We start from the raw sequence: 21,402 nt of genomic DNA, 5'->3' as shown, positions 1-21,402 counted from the left end.
GGACCTTATCTCCCTGACCAGGAGCCCGGGCAGCAAGAGCACTGACTCCCATCCACTGGCCCACCAGGGATGTCCCTCCTCATTTTAATTTTACTTATTTTTTTAGTTCTCCCACTTTATTGCTACCAACCCATCTCCCTCCACCCTCATGCACACATGCTCAGTCATGTAATCCCATGGACTACAGCCCGCCAGTCTCCTCTGTCCATGGACTTTTCCAGGCAAGAATACTGGAATAGGTTGCCATTTCCTTCTCCACCCTCCTCATTTTAAAAGATGAAGAAATTATGGCACAGAGAGGTTAGGTGACCTGCCCAAGACCACACAAGTGGTACACGGATTCATGCCCAGCCTCCACACCCTGAACCATTAGGCAATGCTGGCCTCCCGTGCTACTGCAACAACTGCTTATTTCCTCATCAGACATACAAAAGTCAAATAAGATGCACCCCAAACTTCCCACAAGCCTGAAACCATCCATCAGGGGACAATTACACAAGGCAACATACCACACTTAGCAGACTGGCCACTGAACCATGAAGACGCACAAGCCAACCTCACCAATGGCAGGTGTGAGCATCTAGATGACGGCCAGAGAGCAAACTGCGCATGCCTGAACGCTGAACGAAACTGGGGCTGGGCTACAAGCGTCCTAACCAACACCACATGTACAAGGAATTCCAATACTGACAGAAAGTGGCAGGGGCCTCCCCCACCCTGATGTGAGCCTCCCCGGCAGCTTCATCAGTGCACTGGTGGTCTCTAGTACGTTGAAATGTGGAATATTTAATCACACATGTTTTACTTTGATTACTTGGTAAAAAGAGAAAAAAAAAATCAAGTCCAATGTTTGAGCAACTCTCAAAACACCAGACCCACAGAGAAGAATCTGAACCATGAGATGACCCTGCAAGCTCAAAATCCAGCCTCGCACAAGGTCCCAGCCCCCAGGTCCTGATACGGATTCCCAACTCTGGCCCCTCTGATCTTCCAGTCATGTCTCTCAGCCTCATCTCCCACCAAAGACCTGATTCAATCTGAGTTGGGGGGCAGGGACCCACCATCACTGGCCCCTAAGCTCCCCATGCACGCATGCTTAGTTGCTCAGTCGTGTCTAACTCTTCGCGACCCCCTGGACTGTAGCCCACCAGGCTCCTCTGTCCATGAGATTCTCCAAGCAAGAGTACTGGAGTGGGTTGCCATTTCCTCCTCCAGGGAATCATACCCACCACTCATGCATTTCCTGCATTGGCAGGCAGATTCTTTACTACTGAGCCACCTGAGAAGCCCCCCTATGCTCCCCAGGTGATTCCAACGTGTGGTGGGCTTGAGACCCACAGTTCTAGTCCTGTTTGTCTCGTTTTCAGTAGTTAACCCAACTGTGAGCCGGATCACGCTCAGCTGGTCCAGTCCCTCAAGTATACCTGAAAATACACCACTCGAACGTCTGTTCTTACTCCTCACCACCGTCAGAGGAGGGGACGAGCTCTCTTGACTTTCCACCTGAGAGTGTGCTCCCACTCATCACTGCTTTCTCTCCATTTATCTATTAGTTATTGAATGTCTACTTAGTGTCAGCAGCTGGGAAATCAAAACATATGCACATATTCATGTGTTGCTTCCAGTGTTACAAAGAAAAAAGACAGTAAGGAGATCAAACCAGTCAATCCTAAAGGAAATCAACTCTGAATATTCATTGGAAGGACTATGCTGAAGCCGAAGCTCCAATACTTTGGCCACCTGATGTGAAGATCTGACTCACTGGAAAAGACCCAGATGCTGGGAAAGTTTGAGGACAGAAGAAGAGGGTGACAGAGAATGAGATAGTTGGATGGCAGCACTGACTCAATGGACATGAGTTTGAGCAAACTTTGAGAGATAGTGAAGGACAGGGAAGCCTTGCGTGCTGCAGTCTATGGGGTCACAAAGAGGTGGACATGAATGAGAGACTGAACAACCAAAGAAAAAAGAACAGGGTGGGGGGCGGGTAAGTGGGGATTAGTTATCTAAGTGAGAAGTGAGGGTAATAACCTTTTAGGCAAAGCAAATCCCAAGCTTGAGTCCCAGGAACAGAGGGGTTTGGACAATCTGAAACCAGGCTAATGAGGCTGGGAGCATGAAGGGCTGAGGATGAGGCGGGGGTTCCTCTGTGGAGGGGCTTGCTCCCCACACCCCCCACCATGACCATCCAGGAAGGCAGCAGTGAAATCACTGCACTGGGGTATGTGCTGGGTGGTAAGAAGGCCTAACTCACTGTGGCTTGGCTTCCTGTCTGTCAGTTAAGAATAATCACAATACCGATTCCAGGTGGGGGTGGTGATGAACTGCCATCTAGAAGCAGTAGTTCTTGACTTTGCCTACATGCTGGAATCACCTGGAGTCTTTTCAAGTCCTGGTGCTTGGGTCCCACCACCAGGTGACGGATTGTCAAAGCTCCCAGCTGATTCTAACCCACAGCTGGACTGAGAACCACTGCCTGCAGACCACTGGAAGAATGCCAGGCGCAAGGGATGTGCTCGAAAAATACAAGCTGTTACCAATGGTGTCTCTAGTCCTTCCTCCTACCTGCCTTTAAAAATGTTCAAGCTCCCAATCAGAAATATCTCTTAGCCTCCCTGTGCAGATGACTTCTGTGATAAAACTTTGAAAACTGTTTAGCAGCCAGATTCATAGAGACACAAGGTAGGTGGGGAGTTGCCTTGGGGAGTTATTATTTAATAGGTGTGGAATTTCAGTGCGGAAAGATAAAATCCTGGAGATGTATGGTGATGACGGTCAAATAACACTATGAATATACTTAACTGTACTAACTTATGTGCACTTAAGAATGGTTAAGATAAAAAAAAAAAAAAGAATGGTTAAGATGGTAAATTTTATGCGATGGGTGTTTTACCATAATTTTTAAAAACCTGCTTAAAATATTGTTCATTGGAAGTCCCTAGCAGTCCAGTGGTTAAGAATCCGTCTGCCAATGCAAGGGATCCATGGGTTCGATCACTGCCTGGGAAGATTCCACGTGCCTCGGAGCAACTAAAGCCTGCGTGAGGCAATTACTGAGCCTGTGCATAGAGCCTGTGCTCCCCAACAAGAGAAGCCACAGCAACGAGAAGCCCATGCACCACAACTAGAAAAAGCTCATGTGCAGCAACGAAGACCCAGCACAGTAATAAAAAATTAATTAACTAAAAAATAAAATATTGTTTATTTATATTCACAATGTCTTTCAGTGCCCACAGGATATAAGAAATGTTAACTTGAAAAACAATGAGAAGAATACATTTATCCTTTTTAAGAATTTGTCTGACAGAAATGTCACATTTGTATCAAGACACAAATATGCTCAGCGAGGCATGTTGCAATAGGGCAAAAAAGCATAAACAACCTAGAAGTTTGTCACCAGGGGAATGGTCCAATGAATCAACAACCATCTTGGGAATATTATGCAACCATGAAAAAGAAAGAGATGAGCTGTCTCTGGGGGTGCTGACATGCATGAATAGTACTATTCAGGGAGAGATCTGGCCCCCTGGCATCTAAACTCCCTTCCCACGTTTAGGAATCCCTGCCGCCTTTATAAGTCCTGGTGGGAGGCAGGATCCACCTCTCACCCTGAAGGCTGCAAATAGCGGCAGTGTCCTCACCATTCCGGTTCTGTGGCATATTTGTGGCCACTGCCTGGGCTGCTGTCTAGTTTCCACAGTTTGAGTCCACAGCCTTCCTAGCAAGTCTGGGAACCACCCTGGGGTCCCTTAAAGAAATGCCTCTTCTGCTGATATCAGTCAGTTGATATCTACTGCTTGCAACTAAGAACCCTATAAAAATATTCAGAGTAAGACTCTGCTCCCTCCTATTTTGGTGGAAAGAGCCCATGTTCAATGACCATTTCTCTCTCAGTTTATTCACCCTCTTCTCCTCTCATTACTCAGATAGTCTTCATCTCCCCACTCCTAAAGGCCATGGTTCTGGGCCCTCTATCCATGCACATGCCTACCCTCACCCCCACCAAACACAGGGCAAAGGTTTCTAGAAACAGTGAGTCTATTCTGCAATAACTCTGACACCCAAGTGCTACTATTTTACATGAGCCCTAATCACATGAGGGTTATTTTTAACTTACAATTTTGAAATAATTTCAGACCTACAGAAAAGTTGCAAGAATAGTAAAATAAACTCCCTCCCCCTAAATACCCCAAATATTAACATTTCATTTATCCTCCTCTCTCTCTCCATAGAGCTTTTTTCCCTCGGAAACACTTTAGTCTAAGTTGCACAGAAGATACCCTTTTGCCTCCAAATACTTCAGCGTGCATTTCCTTAAAAAGACATTTTCTTATGTTACCAGGTTAATTATTTAGTCAGGAAATTAACACTGATACAATGCTATCATCCAATCTGCAGACTTCATTCAAATGTTGCCAATTGTCCCAATAATGTCCTTTAAAGCAAGAATAAAAGGGAGAGAGAGAAAGGAATAGAACAAACCCATGGTCCAGGATCCAATCCAAACTGAACAATGCTCAGACTGGACTTGCCAGCTTCTAGACATGTCCATCCAGATTGGATAAGCCCTTTCCTCTCTGGGCTCCACCCTTCCTCACCCATGAGAATAAAAGGTCAAAGAAGCCACGGGAACTTTAGTGACTTCTCTGTATGTTAAAGGCAATCAGCCAGTGAGGTCACTGCCTCCCCAATTGATTCAACCAATTGAAAAAAGAGAAGCTAATTTTACTGAGTGAGTACTAGGTGTCAGTGCTGTATTCGTCAAGTGCATCATCTCACCTAAACCCCCTTCTGGCCCATTTCCACTGTTATCCCCTTTTGCAGATAAAGAAACTGAGTTGGTAAGCATTAATCTACTCAAGGTCTTTCAATACTTAAACTCAGAAATGAGGTGGGAAGAAAACACACCTTGTCATTCCCATTCTGACTAATATACTCTAGACTGAAATAAGTGCCCTAGATTGCATGCTCAGTCACTTCAGTCCGAGTCTTTGCAACCCCACAGACTGTAGTCCTCCAGGAGCCTCTGTCCATAAGATTCTCCAGGCAAGAATACTGGAGTGGGTTGCCATGCCCTCTTCCTCCAGGGGATCTTCCCAACCAGGGGATTGAACCTGCATCTCCTGTGTTGCAGACGGATTCTTCACCCACTGACCCACCAGGGAAACCTGCCCTAGATTATCAGGGAGCCAAATCTCCAAGGCTGCAGCAGCCTTGGATACAACACAGAATCCCCTAGGAAGAGGGGACCTCAGTGGAAACAAAATTGTACCAAGGGGACTTCCCTGGTGGTTCCGTGGTTAAGGATCCGTCTTGCAACACAGGGGATGTGGGTTTGACCCCTGGTTGGGGAACTAAGGTCCCATATGCCATGGAGCAACTAAGCCTTCACACCACAACTACAGAGTCCATGTGTTACAATGAAAGATCTTGAGTGCTGCAACTAAGACCCAACACAATCAAATACATTAATTAACTTTAAAAATATGTCAAAATATATACTTAAAAATATATATATATACCAAGTTCCATGCTGCAATATGATTTCTCTTGGTGGCCTGGGGCTGAATGTTTGTCCCCTTGTCAAGAAGAGCTTTTCCCTGTGGAGCTGAATGTAAAGTCTTGTCCCTTCCTGAGACACAGCTAATAAAGAAAGGACTTTCTAAGACACTAAATGCTTCCCAGGTGGTGCTAGTGGTAAAGAATCTGCCTGCCAGTGCAGGCGATATTAAGAAACATGACAGATGCAGTTTTGATTCCTAGGTTGGGAAGATCCCCTGGAGGAGGGCAGGGCAACCCACTCCAGTATTCTTGCCTGGAGAATTGCATGGACAGAGGAGCCTGGCAGGCTCCAGTCCATGGGGTGGCAAAGAGTCGGACATGACTGAATGACTTAGCATGCACAAAAGGCACTAAATATTAGAGAATTGACCACAGACTCTGACTCCACTGCTGACCGTAGGAGGGATCCCATTTCACAGCCAGGTTCCACAGAACCCACCCCAGGCTGAGCTGATCTTGGACCCAGGTCTGGGAACCCTCACGGAGTGCCTGCACCTTCCAGAACAAGCTGTAGGAGCCAGATGTTCTGAAGCTGGCATCATGGTAAGCAGATAGTCATGGAGCAAATCTTCTTCCCCAGCAGGAAAAGACCATGCATTTGTCCTAGTGGGTTCTCGACCAGCTCCCAAGGTTATGTGACACGTGTCCCTTCATGTCCTTGGCACAGATGCAGCTGCCACCCAAGCTACTGGCAATTTGGAAAGTATTTCTGTTTGTGTATTGCATTTCTCCAACTAAATCTCAAGACTTCTTAGTGTTAGTCGCTCAGTCGTGTCCAACTCTTGGAGTAGCCTGCCAGACTCCTCTGTCCATGGGATTTTTTAAGATGTCTACTTTTTGAATATCATGGTCCTAATCAAAGTACGTTCTTTTCTTTTCTTCCTTTTAGATTAACACTTAAAACAGAGGTGAAAACTATGATGATAACTTGGTTCACTGCACCAGAGTAACGCTTGCAGCAGCCATTCCCTTCACTATACTGAGCTCTTGTTTTCACTGAAGTTCTGCTGCTCACCTTGGGTAGTCAATATTTTTGAGCCTCACGTATTCCAGCTGTAAACGGGAATAATAACCTTAAAGTACTTAAAATGAACACAATGTATACATTTTACAAATGGGTGGCTCCATACACAACAGCATAACAGCTTAAGTCAAATGAAGTATTATATACAAAGTACTTAGCCCAGTGAATTCCCAGTACATAGAAGATTGTACCACTTTGCCTACTACTGCCACTGTCCGCAGTTTATACTGGACAGCTTTGTAAAGTTGGAGGGCACTAAGCCTCCTTGGCATTTTGGCTGGTCATTTTCATTCCCTGAATGTTTTCAGCATTGTCCTAGGATGCCTGAGCCTCAGCGAGGGCACAAGCCAGAACTCAGAGCAAGTCTCTGAAGGTATTGGCTCCCACATAGCACAAGCTGTTGCTTCAGTTGTGTCTGACTCTGTTCAACCCCATGGACTGTAGCCCACCAGGCTCCTCTGCCCATGGGATTCTCCAAGCAAGAATACGGGAGTGGGTTGCCATGCCCTCCTCCAGGGGATCTTTCCCACCTAGGAATCGAACCAAGGGCAGGTTCTTTACCACTAGCGCCACTCAAAAAGCCCAGTACAAGCAACAGAGAATCAATTAAGTCCAAGCTCACAAATTCACATCTACTCTATCTGGTTCCAAACCAGCCCAAGGAATGGCCCCTTCCTGCAAAGGGCCTGAGGCTGATGTCTGCAGGGGCCTCAGGCGCTCCTTACACAACCTTTCCAATTCCAGATGCAGGTATCTGGCAGCCACAGGGCCCTTTGCTGTGGCCATATCCCACCTTGAAAATGTCCTATGTCCTTTCAGGGTCTCATATCTACTGTCCTTCCAAACATGAGGTGAGCCCAGTTTTTCCAGTAGGCTGCCCGCACCCCAGGGCAGAAGACTCTGCAGCACTGCATGCCCTGCGCCAAAATGGAAGTTTAATCTTCAACAAGCATTTATTGTCTCGGGTATGTTGCGTCCCAGATGGCTCAGTGGTAAAGCATTTGCCTGGCCATGCAGGAGATGCAGGAGATGCGGGTTCAATCCTTGGATGGAGAAGATTCCCTGAGAAGGAAATGGTAACCCACTCCAGTATTCTTGCCTGGAAAATTCGATGGACAGAGGAGCCTGCAGGTCTACAGTCCACAGGGTCACAGAGTCAGATACAACTGATCACGCATGTACCTTAATACCCTCGGGTATGCAGGGCTATGATGGTTAAAAAGACAAGGTCTCCATTCTTAAGTAGGGGATCAGACAGGTGGTACACAGATAAAGGCCGTAGGTCAGAGCCAGAGATAAGCTCGAGCCAGCCTGAACTTGCACATTCCTCCTTCGTGGCAAGGTGTTCCTTCCCCTTGCTTCTCCAGCCCCCAACTGCACCAAATGAATGAGCCCCAAATGGCTGCCCAGCATCACCCCTCTGGGCTCACTCCTGGGCCCCGGGCTCGGGGAAACAATCGGGGGCTCCTGGAGGCAGGCTGAGCCGGCTCGTTCTCATGTGCGGGGCCCTCGGCGCCCTTCTCAGCTGATTGTGTCCAGGCGGCCGGGGTCTCCGAGGCGCATGAATGCCCTTGAATGGGCCCATTCAGGCTGATGGACAGGAGCTGAAAGCTGCACACACACAAAAGCCATTGGGCAGCCGGGAGGGCTCCAGCCCCGAGGGTTTGCCCACGGGAAGGGAGGCCGTCCCACCACAAAGAACAGTGTGAAGACATCTCTGTGTTTTCAATGGCATCCTCTGGGTGTCAAGGGCCAAGCATCGCCCCCGCCCCCTCCAGCCAAGACCTTGAAGGCAGCAGAGGATGGCACTCGGTGGAGAAGGCTGTGAGGGGTACAGGCCGAAATGGAAATCCAACAAACAAATTAACAGAGTCTGTTTCTCTGGACAAGCAAGACGGGGCTCTGGGCCAAGGGTGCTGTAGAGGGTGCCTCCACGAGCCTGTCGTGTACATCGGTTAGCACTGCATTCCTGACACCCACGGTGACCTTCAAGAACTCTGGCTGACCTGAGATTGCTGAACATGTCACCAAGAAAAATTGCCTCCAAAGGACACGGACAACATTTAAACGAGGACTGGAGAAAACTGGTCCCCGTTCTTGTGTCACTTGGTTGGTGTTTTCCAGGAACGGGGAAAAAAAAAATCTCTGAAATGACACTGGATTTTTAAATAGGGCAGGAATGGGGAGCCACCCACCTGGAATTCTTTTAACTGCTTCAAGGGGAGGGCAGGCTCTGACAGCGGCGGAGGTGGGGGTGGGGGTGGGAGGCAGAGAAGTCTATTTACATTGTTGTGCACAAATATTTTAAGCCCATTGTCAGATGGCCACTTAGGAAAGGGTGATTCTCAGCTCCCCACATCAGCTTACTTGAGAAACAAGCACCCAAAAAGATAATTAAAGATAGTTTCCTCCTCATGATACAATTCTATAATGAGCAATTAAAATTAAATTAGCTTGTCATAATAAAAAAGATGAATTGCATTCTTAGGTTTTCTGACCCAGAGTTACTAATCCATGGGAAGAAGCGATATATCTGTGACTGAGTAGTTTTACTAAGGAAGTAGTAAATGTGAAGACCGATTCAGTGAAAAGATCAAGATAACATGGGCATAGATATGCACCCTTGGCATAATTACTAGTTTTGCTGGTGGCTCAGAGGGTAAAGAATCTGCCTGCCATGTAAGAGACTCGGTTCGATCCCTGAGTCAGGAAGAAGGTCAAGAGATGGAAATGGCAACCCACTCCAATGCTCTTGCCTGCGAAATCCCGTAGGCAGAGGATCCTGAGGGACTACAGTCCATGGGGTCACAAAAGGGTCAGACACAACTCAATGACAACAAGAAAACAACAACAACACAATCAGAACTAGGATACCAACATGGACACAACCCAGAGAATTCATTCAGATTTTACTAGTTTTACAAGCACTCGTGTGTGTGTGTTTGTGTGTGTGTGTGCACGTGCGCGCATGCAACTTTGTGTAACCAATCAAGATACTACACCATGTGCTCGCTTCGGCAGCACATATACTAAAATTGGAATGATACAGAGAAGATTAGCATGGCCCCTGCGCAAGGATGATACGCAAATTCGTGAAGCGTTCCATATTTTTCAGTATTTTAATAAAGTAAAAAAAAAAAGATACTACACCATACCATCAGAAGACTCCCTCAGGCTATTTCTTATTAGGGACACCAATCACTCACTCCCATCATTAACCTCTGACAACCACTAAGCTGTTCTCTATGTCCAATTTTATTATTTCAAGACCTATATAAACAAACTATTATAGTATGCAGCCTTTGGAGACTGATTTTTTTTTTTCACACAGCATAATTTCCTTGAGGTTCATCCACATTGTTGCATGTATTGATCATCTGTCCCTTTTTACAGCTGAATAGTAGTCCACATACATGTAGATATACCATGGTTTGTTCAACCACTGACGAATATCTGGGTAGCTTCCATTTTGTGCTTGTTTTGAATAATGGTACTATGATCTTTCATGTACAAATTTCTTTGTAAAAATAAGTGAGAAGCCCTAAAAGAGACCAAATAATTTTGAAAGTTATCCCTTTTTTCTCCAACTACAGTAATTGTGACAGCATGGTATTGTTTGAAGGCTAGACTCATAGATTAACAAAATAGAGAACTCACAGTTGGCCCCACACAAATACACCCAGGTGATATTTTATACTGTGCAATGAATTCAATGACAAAGATGGCTTTTTCAACAAATGATGCTAGAGCAACTGGACACCCATATGAAAATTCCATACCGATAGAAAAAGACACTCAAAGTGGATGATGGACTTAAAACATAAACTATTAAACTTTTAGAAAAAAGTAGGAAACGTGGAGATATCTGAGCTCAGCTATTCACACAACACCAGGAAGTACCTCTCACTACATCTTCTCCTCTGGTCTCTTCCAAATGACTGAAATTCCACTATTAGACAGTCATACCTTTGGCTTAGAGGCTCATCCACAAAATTCCTTTGGGAGATAAGACGTGAGCTTTAAATCTTGGGGTGAATCAGTATCTCCACTGAGAGCTGAGAGGGGGCTCTGAAAGGATGTAAAATGAAAAAACACTAAGCACCTGGGGAATAGAGGAGGGTGAAACAAAGTCAGAGGAAAAAAGACAGAATCCTGACAAGTTCCACCTGCTTGATAATGCCAAGGTCATTTCTTCCAAAATCTATCTGGTTTGACCTAACTAGCAACAGTGGTGGTGATCATGGGTTTTCGCCAAATTACACCTACCCAACATGAGCAGACACCCATCCAAGATATCAACCAACTTATATGCAAAGACAAGAAGAGTGTGTATATAGGTATCAGGGGATTGTGGGAGGGGGTTGATATTCCCTCATTAATATAAGCACAACTCTAAGGCAAAACAAAGAATTTATATTCCAATCAAGGTAACAGTAAGGAAGATGTATTTATTTCCTATCTAGTATTATCCTTCCTGAGTTTCTTATTTCTTTACGTAGCTATTTAATGGAACTACTTAGGCAAATGCCCTTTGAGGGACTTGTTCTTGGAGAACTCTCATTACAGATACAGTGGGTATTCCACCAACTTCGAAAGAATCAATCAAGTGCTTTTAACCCTAAAACTTTGTAGAAACAAAATTTTTACCTATGCTAATTCAGAAGGCACCATAAAAGCCATAGGGTCATGTAATCAAACCATAAATCTATCTCATATAACCTGAGTAACATTCATATAAAAACAACAGTTATGAAAAATCCAGGATGTTCGGTCCATGCGAGCTATAGCTGCCACTTGCTTGCTATCCCATGGACCTGGGAACAATGTTCAGACAGAAGGCAGCAGGTCTCGATGGTGCCCCCTGAAGGCAAGGAGGAGCCACAGTTGCTTAGAGCCAGGCTCCCCAACCCCTGGACCAAGGGCAGGTACTGGTCCATGGCCTGTTAGGAACCAGGCCGCACAGCAGGAGGTGAGAGGACATAAGCAACACACTTCAGGTGTCACTGTTTCCCATCACCCCCAAATAGGACCATGGAGTTGCAGGAAAACAAGTTCAGGGCTTCCATTGATTCTGCATTATGGTGAGTCGTATAATTATCTCATTGTATATCACAATGTAAGAATAATACAGGAGAAGGAGGGGACAACAGAGGATGAGATGGTTGGATGGCATCACTGAATCAATGGACAAGAGTTGGAGCCAACTCCGGGAGATGGTGAAGGATAGGGAAGCCTGGCATGCTGCAGTCCATGGGGTCACAGAGTCAGACACGACTTGGCGACTGAACAACAGCAAAGAATAATAAAGTACACAATAAAAGTAATGCACTTGAATCACCCCAAAACCATCCTCCCCACCCAAATCTGTAAAAAAAACTGTCTTCCCCAAAGCTGGTCCCTGGTGCCAAAAAGGTTGGGGACCACTGGCTTAGAGCAAGCCCTAGGTTTTAACCTGCCACTCTGAATGGACCCTGAAGCCATTTCCCCTGTGTTCTCTCCTGATTGGCAGGTAGATACTTATCTCCTCAGAAGATATGATCCTCAAGTTAAAATGAGCAAAGAGCGACTTCCCTGTGGTCCAAGGGCCAAGACTCTGTGCTCCCAAGGCAGGGGACCCCAGGTTGGATCCCTGGTCAAGGAACAAGATCCCACCTGCCACAACTGATATCCAAGGCAACCCAATAAGTAAATACAATAAATATATACATTTTTAAATGAAGCAATAGAACACAAAAACAAACAAGGAGTCAGGGCCCCCAACCAACATGGGCCACAGGCACCATGAGGGCTCTCCCAGTCTGGTTCTCTTTCTTTCCACCAGCAAGTCACAAACACCTACCTTCCACCAGGTCATGAGCTGCCACACCTTAATGCAGGTGGCACCTCAGGCTGAGACACAGTCATTCTCTCCCTCAAGGCAGGCTCCAGAGAAAACTCACAAGCACAGACACGCCAACGCCCTCCAGAGCTGAGGCTGTCCTAAGCCCAGCAAGCTAACTGGTGAGGGCCCTGGATGGCCTGAGGTTAAGTGCAAGGCTCCTGCGGGTCTGGCTCCTGCTTGGGGCCGGGCAACCCACCCAGCCCTTCTGAACCTCAGCTGCCTCCTCTGTAAAATACTGTAATGCGAACTCACAAGTCAATATGCAGGCCTAGGCCCTTGTGTTGTTGCTGTTTAGTTGCTAGGTTGTGTCAGACTCTTTGTGACTCCACGGACTGCAGCACGCCAGGCTCCCCTGCCCTCTACCATCTCCCTGAGTTTGCTCAAACTCATGTCCATTGAGTCAGTGATGCCATCCAACCATCTCATCCTCTGTAGCAACCTTCTCCTCCTGCCCTCTTTCCCAGTATCAGGATCTTTTCCAATGAGTTGGCTCTTTGCACCAGGTGGCCAAAGTTTTGGAGCTCCAGCTTTACCATCAGTCCTTCCAATGAATATTCAGGGTTGATTTCCTTTATGATTGACTGGTTCCATCTCCTTGGAACCAGTTCCATCTCCAAAGGACTCTCAGGAGCCTTCTCCAGCACCACAGTTCGAAAGCGTCAGTTCTTCAGTGCTCAGCATTCTTCATGGTCCAACTCTCACATCTGTACATGACTACTGGAAAAACCACAGCTTTGACTATAGGGATCTTTGTCGGCAAAATGATGGCCCTTGGTACAAGCCGGTGATAGTGACTTCACTTCCCACCTTCATGCATACTTGGCTAAAGCTGATTTCCCAGGCATCTCCTAGTCCCTGCTATGGCAGCTGCATTCTTAAGGAACATGAAATTCTTCATCCAGGGCTGTGAAAGATGCTGAACCCTGGGATGAACTCCAGATGTGAGGTCAGAAAACCGAGACACAGGCAGACCTGTCATTCAACTGCACTGTGACACTTGGGGGCAGGCCCTTGACCTCTCTGAGATGCTGAGGGGATCAGAAGGAAGACTCACGTGACAGCCCTCACCCCTGGCCATAGCAGAGCTCCTGGGCTGAATCAGAGGGCAACAGCTCAGCTTCCTGACACAGGCAGGCTCACGTAGGAGAGCTCACATAGGAGAGCTGGGTGCTTACATAGCAGAACACAGCCTCTGAGAGCCCGTCTTGCCCTGCCCCACATCCCCTGGAACAGAAACATCAATGCGACCGCCCTCTCAGTCCAAGCCCAGAGAAAGAGTTCAAGTGTTGCAGGCTTGTCCTCACATGTGGCCAGGACAGGCCAAGAAAGGGATGTGCTGATGGGATCACTTATACCAGGCTCTCTAGGTAAGGGACCTCAGCCTTCACAGAACTGAAGACAGTTAGGGCCTTGATCTTGATAAGGCCTTGGCTTAAAGGAACATTGTGGCTGGTTTGATCTTCTTTGCAGACCACTAAAACTTTCCTCGTATCAGCTTTGAGGCTGCTTCACTCCCTTGTCATTCATATGTTGACTGGAGCAGCAGTTTTAATTTCCTTCAAGAACCTTTCCTTTGAGTCCACAACTTTGCTAACTGTTTGGACCAAGAGGCCTACTTTTAGCCTCCCTCAGCTTCGGACATGCCTTCTTCACTGAGCTTCGTCATTTCTAGCTTTTGATTTAACATGAGAGACTTGTAACTCCTTTTTTCATTTGAACACTTAAGGGCCAGTATAGGGTCATTAACTGGCCTAATTTCAGTATTGTTATGTCTCAGGGAACAGGAAGGTCCAAGCAGAGGGACAAAGATGAGGGAGCAACCAGGGAGTGGAGCAGTCAGAACACAGACATTTGTAGATTAACTTTGCCATCATATGAGCACAGTTCCTGGTACCCCCAGATGACTACAACAGTAGCATCAAAGATCACAGATCACAGAACACCATAACAATAATGAAAAAGTCTGAAATATTGTGAGAATGACCAAAATGTTTCACGGAGACCCAGAGTAAGCAAACGTCATTGGAAAAATGACACCCCAGACTTGCTTGACAAAGGGTGGCCACAAATTTTCCATGTGTAAAAAAAAACAAAACACAGTATCTGCAAAGTGCAATAAAATGAGGAATGCCTGTATTTGTATTGCTCTGGGCTCTACAAAGAGATAAGGCCATCGAGGATGGCCTGGAGCATGTTCTCTTGAATCCTCCAGCACAGACAGGTATGTAACACCTGCTGATTCACTCACTTTGATTTTATCCCAAATCGGGCCTGAACTACGTAACATGCCTATTCACCATGGCTAAATTCTAATTACAAAACACTTGCTGGGGCCTCCACGGTGGTTTGGTGGTAAAGAAACAACCTGCCAATTCAGGAGACATGGGTTCCATCCCTCTGCTGTGGAGCAACTATGCCCATGCGCCACAACTCTTGAGCCCAAGAGCCATAAAGCGAGCCTGTGCTCCACGAAGAAGTCACCACAATGAGAAGCCTGAGCACCGAAACTACTGGAGAGGAGCCCCCACTCGCTGCAACTAAAGTCCACGTGCAACAAGGAAGACCCAGCACAACCATTAAAAAAAAAAAACAAAACTAAGCATACATCTTTGTATACAAAAAACCCCAACACCTTCTGCCCTATACAAGCCAGCAGGGTTATCGGCTCTGAGACTCATGAGGCAATAAAAATGAAGCTAGACATTGAGCAGTAACTGGTAAGATGCAAAAAAAAGTCCACCATGTACAAGCTGGCTCCTGTTTGTAGCTTGCTTCCACAGGCCTAAGCTATAAAGGCTGGACTGGGGATGCCAAGGACCATCCAACACAGGAACCAGAGTCTTAAATGACTCACACGGTGGAACCAGTTAAGACATTCGATAATGAGCTCCTTGAAGGTTCGGCCTTTTTGAAAGGCCCTGGTGCCATGGAGGTGGTGGCTATTTAGTCACTCAGTCATGTCCGACTCTTGCGACCCCATGGACTGTAGCCCACCAGGCTCCTCTGTCCATGGGATTTTCCAGGCAAGAATACTGGAGTGGGTTGCTATTTCCTTCTCCAGCCTGGTGCCATGATTAACTGCAAATCTTAGTTGACCTTCTCCATGCATCTGAAAAGCATTTTGAAATCTACTGTTCTAAGCAGAGACCAATGAGATCAGAATCTGTGTTGCCCTTTTAGATGGTGGCAGAGACAATGCCATCTTACCTTTCTCCTGGGCCCACGGGATGACTCTGTTTCTCGGGCTCTCTTGGAGTTCAGTGCAGCCACAGTGACTGAATTCTGCTCCCTCTCATCCATCCCTCAGCTCCTGGCTGGATGCAGAAGCTTCAGTGGAGAACTACGAAGCCCTAGAATGGTGGTTTGCAAAGTGTGGTCCATGGACCAACAGCAGTGGGAACTTGTTCGAAATGCAAATTCTCAGGCCCCCCACTGTGGTAGTGGGGCTCAGCAATCTGGCTTCCCAGGTGGCACAGTGGTAGAATCTGCCTGCTAATGCAGGAGACAGGACACAAGGTGATCCCAGATTCTGAAGATCCCCTGTAGAAGGAAATGGCAACCCACTCCAGTATTCTTGCCTGGGAAATCCCATGGATTGAGGAGCCTGGCAGGCCACAGTCCATGGAGCCGCAAAGAGTCAGACATGACTGAACACACACACATGGGACTTAGATATACACTCAAAGTGGGAAATAGTTCCAGAAGATGGCTGAGCTCTTAGATGGGAAGCCCTGGGCTTGTGCTGGAGATAGGAATAAACCTTAACACCAATGTTGTGTTAAGCAATTTGGGAAGTTATTTTGCAAAGTAGATTTTCTGTCCCAATTAAAACAATTATAATCCCCAGGCTGCGAGTCCATCCACTCCTTAGGGCCATGTCCCACCTGGGGTTTTCCAATCCCAAAGGCTGGCAGGCCAGCAGGCGGAGGCTATTTTACGTCGGCTGTGAGAGCCTGCACTGGAACCCTTTCCACCCACTCATTCATTCATTCACAGTCTGGCTGGTATGTTAACAATGGGGGAAGCGGAAGTCGCTGCTGCCGCTGCCACAACCGGTCCAGGATCAGATAGCAGCCATCCGCTGGAGTTAACACATTCCTGCCGCCCTGCAGTCCTCCTGACTGCCACAGGCTGCCTGGCAACCAGGCCAGCACCCACCTGCTCATCCGTTAAGGGGGGTTCAGACCCCACATCTGTGCCCAGGAGGCGTTAGTGGTATAGAACCCACCTAACACAGGAGACATGAGATGCGAGTTCAATCCCTGGGTCGGGAAGATCCCCTGGAGGAGGGTATGGCAATCCACTCCAGTATTCTTGCCTGGGGAATCTCATGGACAGAGGAGCCCAGCATCTCAAAGACAATCCACGGGGTCACAAAGAATTGAACATGACTGAAGCGATTTGGCACACACACACACTGACACTGTGCCTGTGGCCCCTGCAAGGCCAGCAGCTATGGCTGGAGAACAAATCGGGTCCCAGGCTGTCTTCAGAGGCTTGGATGGCCGTCTTTGCATCCAGGACACACGAGAGCTGGTCTCTCCCCGCCATCTTCCCCTTTCATCTCCAGGAGAACCCCACTTATTCTTCAAGGTCTCCCCCACATCCTGCTTTGTCCACAAATCAGCTGGCTTTCCCTCCTCCTGTGTCCTTAGACCCTCTATGTCTGACACTCATTGTGGCCCTTGATCTCACTGAGCCCACCCGTGTCGTTTTTACTGCTTTATACCAAGTTCTGTGTCTTCCCATTAAAACTCAGTTCTTGGAGAGGGGGATCACGTTTGCATGCCTCCCACGCACCCCTGGACTTGGCACTGGACACAGAGCTCTCGTCACACTTTCCTGACTGATGGGTAAGATTTGGGGAGAATGGCCATGCCAGGGGAACCCCATGATGATATATATATACCCGCAGGATCAATGAACCTAGATGTATGATACACAGACACAGACAGACGAGGCTTCTTTCCTGGGGGCACACACACTGTGGCTCTGGACTTTCTCTTCCAGTCGGCCTCTATGTTCCTCTACGATTATTCAATCCCATAAAAGAATGGGACCTGTTTGAGGTTTCCCTGCTGTACTGAAAACTCTCTCTGCCAAAGTCTTTTTCTACGAGCTATTAATTTCTCAGGCCCAGAGCAGAAGCACACATACCTCTGCGAGCCTCCTATCCATCCTCTACCTTCCAAAGCAGGGCCTTTCCCTGGGCAATTTGAAAGGATGTGGCTTCCTTCCTTACACTTGGGTTTTTGGCCACCCACCAAACTGGACAAGGAATGCGCTCCATCCAACCTCCCCCACCCGCATTTCTGCTGGCTGCTCCTGTTAGGCAGGTCTGCTCACCGGGTGATCCAGGTCTCTCTCAGGGGCCCCCTGCTCACAGTACCTCTCTCTTTTGCAAGTCTCCTCCTCAACCCTCCCCACCCCCCGCCACCCCCCAAAGAAGCCCAGAGCCAAGCCCGTTGGCCTCAGGGCAGGCTGCTTGGAAATTTATGAAACTTGAAACCACCAGCCTCCTCTTCTCATTTTCCGTCAGGAGAAAACAGTTGACTGCCCCAGTTGAGCAGCCACATGCAGGCAGAAGTGGAAGGGTGGCGAGGCGCACTCAGCAAGCTGGGTGTGGGATACACTTGTTTCAGACTTGCAGGAGAACGGGCGGTCTAGCTGCTTTTTATCTGCTGGCTGCAAGCGTTGAACAAATCCCAAAGAATCCCTCAGTTTCCCAGCTGTAATATTAACCTCCTAGGGCTGCTCCAGAGATTACAAGAGGGAATTAACACAGACACCTGGACCAGCACCTGGTGCACAGAAAGTGCTCCCAGAGCATAGAAAGTGCTCCTCAGGGGCCACTCTTACTCTTATTATGGTTATTACTATTTCATCAAGCCTCACTTCAGGAGGTCACTAACCTCTAAAAATGCACAAGGCAAGGAGCAGAGACCACTGTGAGCTAGAAGATAAAGGCGAAGGGGGAGCTCACGACCACATAACCTTCTAGAACTCCTGACCTCCATGGAAGAGCATCTGGTGAACTCCACAAGAAAGATGCTGGGTGAAGCTCAATCCTTTTGATCCCACACCGAGGAGTTAAGTCAAGTAACAACTGACCAAGCTGGCAAGGATGATCTTACATTTGTTGTTGTTCAATTGCTAAGTTTTCTTCAGCTCTTTGTGACCCTGCAGGCTGTAGCATGCCAGGCTCCTCTATCTCCTGGATGCTCACACTTATGTCCATTAAGTTAGTAATGCTATCTAACAATTTCATCATCTGCTGTCCCCTCCTCCTGCCTTCAGTCTTTCCCAGCATCAGGGTCTTTTCCAATGAGTCGGCTCTTCACATCAGGTGACCAAAATATTGGAGCTTTAGCATCAGTCTTTCCAACGAATATTCAGGGTTGATTTCCTTTAGGATTGACTGGTTTGATCTCCCTGCAGTTCAAGGGACTCACAAGAGTCTTCTTTAGCACCATAATTTGAAAAGCATTAAGTCTTTGGCACTCAGCTTTCTTTATGATCCAACTCTCACATTCATACATGACTACTGGAAAAACCACAGCTCTGACTATACAGATCTTTGTCCACAAAGTGATGTCTCTGCTTTTTAATACGCTATCAAGGGTTGTCATAGCTTTCCTTCCAAGGAGCAAACGTCTTTTATTTCTTGGCTGCAGTCACTATCCACAGTGATTTTGGAGCCCCCCAAAATAAAATCTGTCACTGTTTCCACTTTTCCCCCTTCTATTTGCCCTGAAGTGATGAGACCAGATGCAATGATCTTATTTATTTAATGTTGAATTTCAAGCCAGCTTTTTCACTCTCCTCTTTCATCCTGATCAAGAGGCTCTTTAGTTTCTCTTCACTTTCTGCCATTAGACTGGTATCAACTGTATATCTGAGGCTGTTGATATTTCTCCAGGTAATCTTGGTTCCAGCTTGTGATTCATCTACCCTAGTAATCTGCATGATGCACTCTGAATAGATGTTAAATAAGCAAGGTGAAACTATACAGTCTTGTAGTACTTTTTTCCCAATTTGGAACCAGTCAGTTGTTCCACGTCCAGTTCTAACTGTTGCTTCTTGAGCAGCATACAGGTTTCTCAGGAGACAGGTAAGGTGGTCTGGTACTCCTGTCTCTTTAAGAATTTTCCACAGTTTGTTATGATCCACACAGTCAAAGGTTTTAACATAGTCAATGAAGACTTTACATTTAGAAGTAATTTAATTAAACATTAGATTTAATTCAACACATTTCAATTTTGCAGATTTCTTTATTTGGGAAAAAGTACACATGTGTATATAGTCATATAGATTTTTTTTTTAAGTTTGCAAATATTCTTCACATATAAGTATGAGGGAAGGCTCCTAGATGCTCAAGAATGTTACAGTCTAAGAGAAGCCCAATAGACCTCTCTCCTATAAGGGGACTCAGTTTTGCCAAGAGAATGCACTGGTCATAGCAAACACCCTCTTCCAACAACACAAGAGAAGACTCTGCACATGGACATCAACAGATGGTCAATACCGAAATCAAATTGATTATACTCTTTGCAGCCAAAGATGAAGAAGTTCTATACAGTCAGCAAAAACGAGACCGGGAGCTGACTGTGGTACAGACCATGAACTCCTTATCGCTAAATTCAGACTTAAATTGAAGAAAGTAGGGAAAACCACTAGACCATTCAGGTACGACCGAAATCAAATCCATTATGATTATACAGTGGAAGGCCTTACAAATAGCTGTGAATAAAAGAGAAACGAAAGGCCTTACAAATAGCTGTGAATAAAAAAGAAGCGAAAGGCAAAGGAGAAAAGGAAAGATATACCCATTTGAATGCAGAGTTCCAAAGAATAGCAAGGAAAGATAAGAAAGGCTTCCTAGTAAAAAAAAAAAAAAGAAAGGCTTCCTTTCTTATCTAAAGGAAAGACTAGAGATCTCTTCAAGAAAGATACCAAGGGAATATTTCAAGCAAAGATGGGCACAATAAAGGACAGAAATGGTATGGACCTAACAGAAGCAGAAGATATTAAGAGGTGGCAAGAATACACAGAAGAACGGTACAAAAAACATCTTCGTGACCCAGATAATCACAATGGTGTGATCACTCACCTAGAATGTGAAGACAAGTGGGCCTTAGAAAGCATCACTACGAACAAAGCTAGTGAAGGTGATGGAATTCCAGTTGAGCTATTTCAAATCCTGAAAGATGATGCTGTGAAAGTGCTGCACTCAATATGCCAGAAAATTTGGAAAACTCAGCAGTGGCCACAGGACTGGAAAAGGTCAGTTTTCATTCCAATCCCAAAGAAAGGCAATGCCAAAGAATGCTCCAATTACCACATAATTGCACTCATCCCACACGCTAGCAAAATAATGCTCAAAATTCTCCAAGCCAGGCTTCAACAGTACGTGAACTGTGAACTTCCAGATGTTCAAGCTGGATTTAGAAAAGGCAGAGGAACCAGAGATCAAATTGCCAACATCTGCTGGATCATCGAAAGAGCAAGAGAGTTCCAGAAAAACATCTACTTCTGCTTTATTGACTATGCCAAACCCTTTGACTGTGTGGACCACAAGAAACTGTGGAAAATTCTTAGAGTTGGGAATACCAGACCATCTGACCTGCCTCTTGAGAAATCTGTATGAAGATTAGGAAGCAACAGTTAGAACTGGACATGGAACAACAGACTAGCTCCAAATCAGGAAAGGAGTACATCAAGGCTGTATACTGTCACCCTGCTTATTTAACTTATATTCAGAGTACATCATGAGAAACACTGGGCTGGATGAAGTACAAGCTAGAATCAAGACTGCCGGGAGAAATACCAATAACTTCAGATATGCAGATGACACCACCCTTATGGCAGAAAGTGAAGAGGAACAAAAAAGCCTCTTGATGAAAGTGAAAGAGGAGAGTGAAAAATTTGGCTTGAA

General features: G+C 46.3%; 1 protein-coding gene and 1 non-coding gene across 3 annotated transcripts in view; one reads left to right on the top strand and one right to left on the bottom strand.

Annotated features, from left to right (window-relative positions):
- TCF7L1 (transcription factor 7 like 1) overlaps positions 1 to 21,402 on the bottom strand; it is a 187,018-nt gene that overhangs the window by 114,555 nt on the left and 51,061 nt on the right. The window lies entirely within an intron of this gene.
- LOC122442840 lies at positions 9,592 to 9,698 on the top strand. Its single transcript, XR_006269813.1, has one exon. It is a non-coding gene; the product is annotated as a U6 spliceosomal RNA (small nuclear RNA).

This window comes from Cervus canadensis, chromosome 5 (genome assembly GCF_019320065.1).
Source record: "Cervus canadensis isolate Bull #8, Minnesota chromosome 5, ASM1932006v1, whole genome shotgun sequence".
In the NCBI taxonomy this organism is placed as follows: Eukaryota; Metazoa; Chordata; class Mammalia; order Artiodactyla; family Cervidae; genus Cervus; species Cervus canadensis.
The sequence above is the reverse complement of the archived record's forward strand: the minus strand, read 5'-3'. Positions and strand labels throughout refer to the sequence as shown.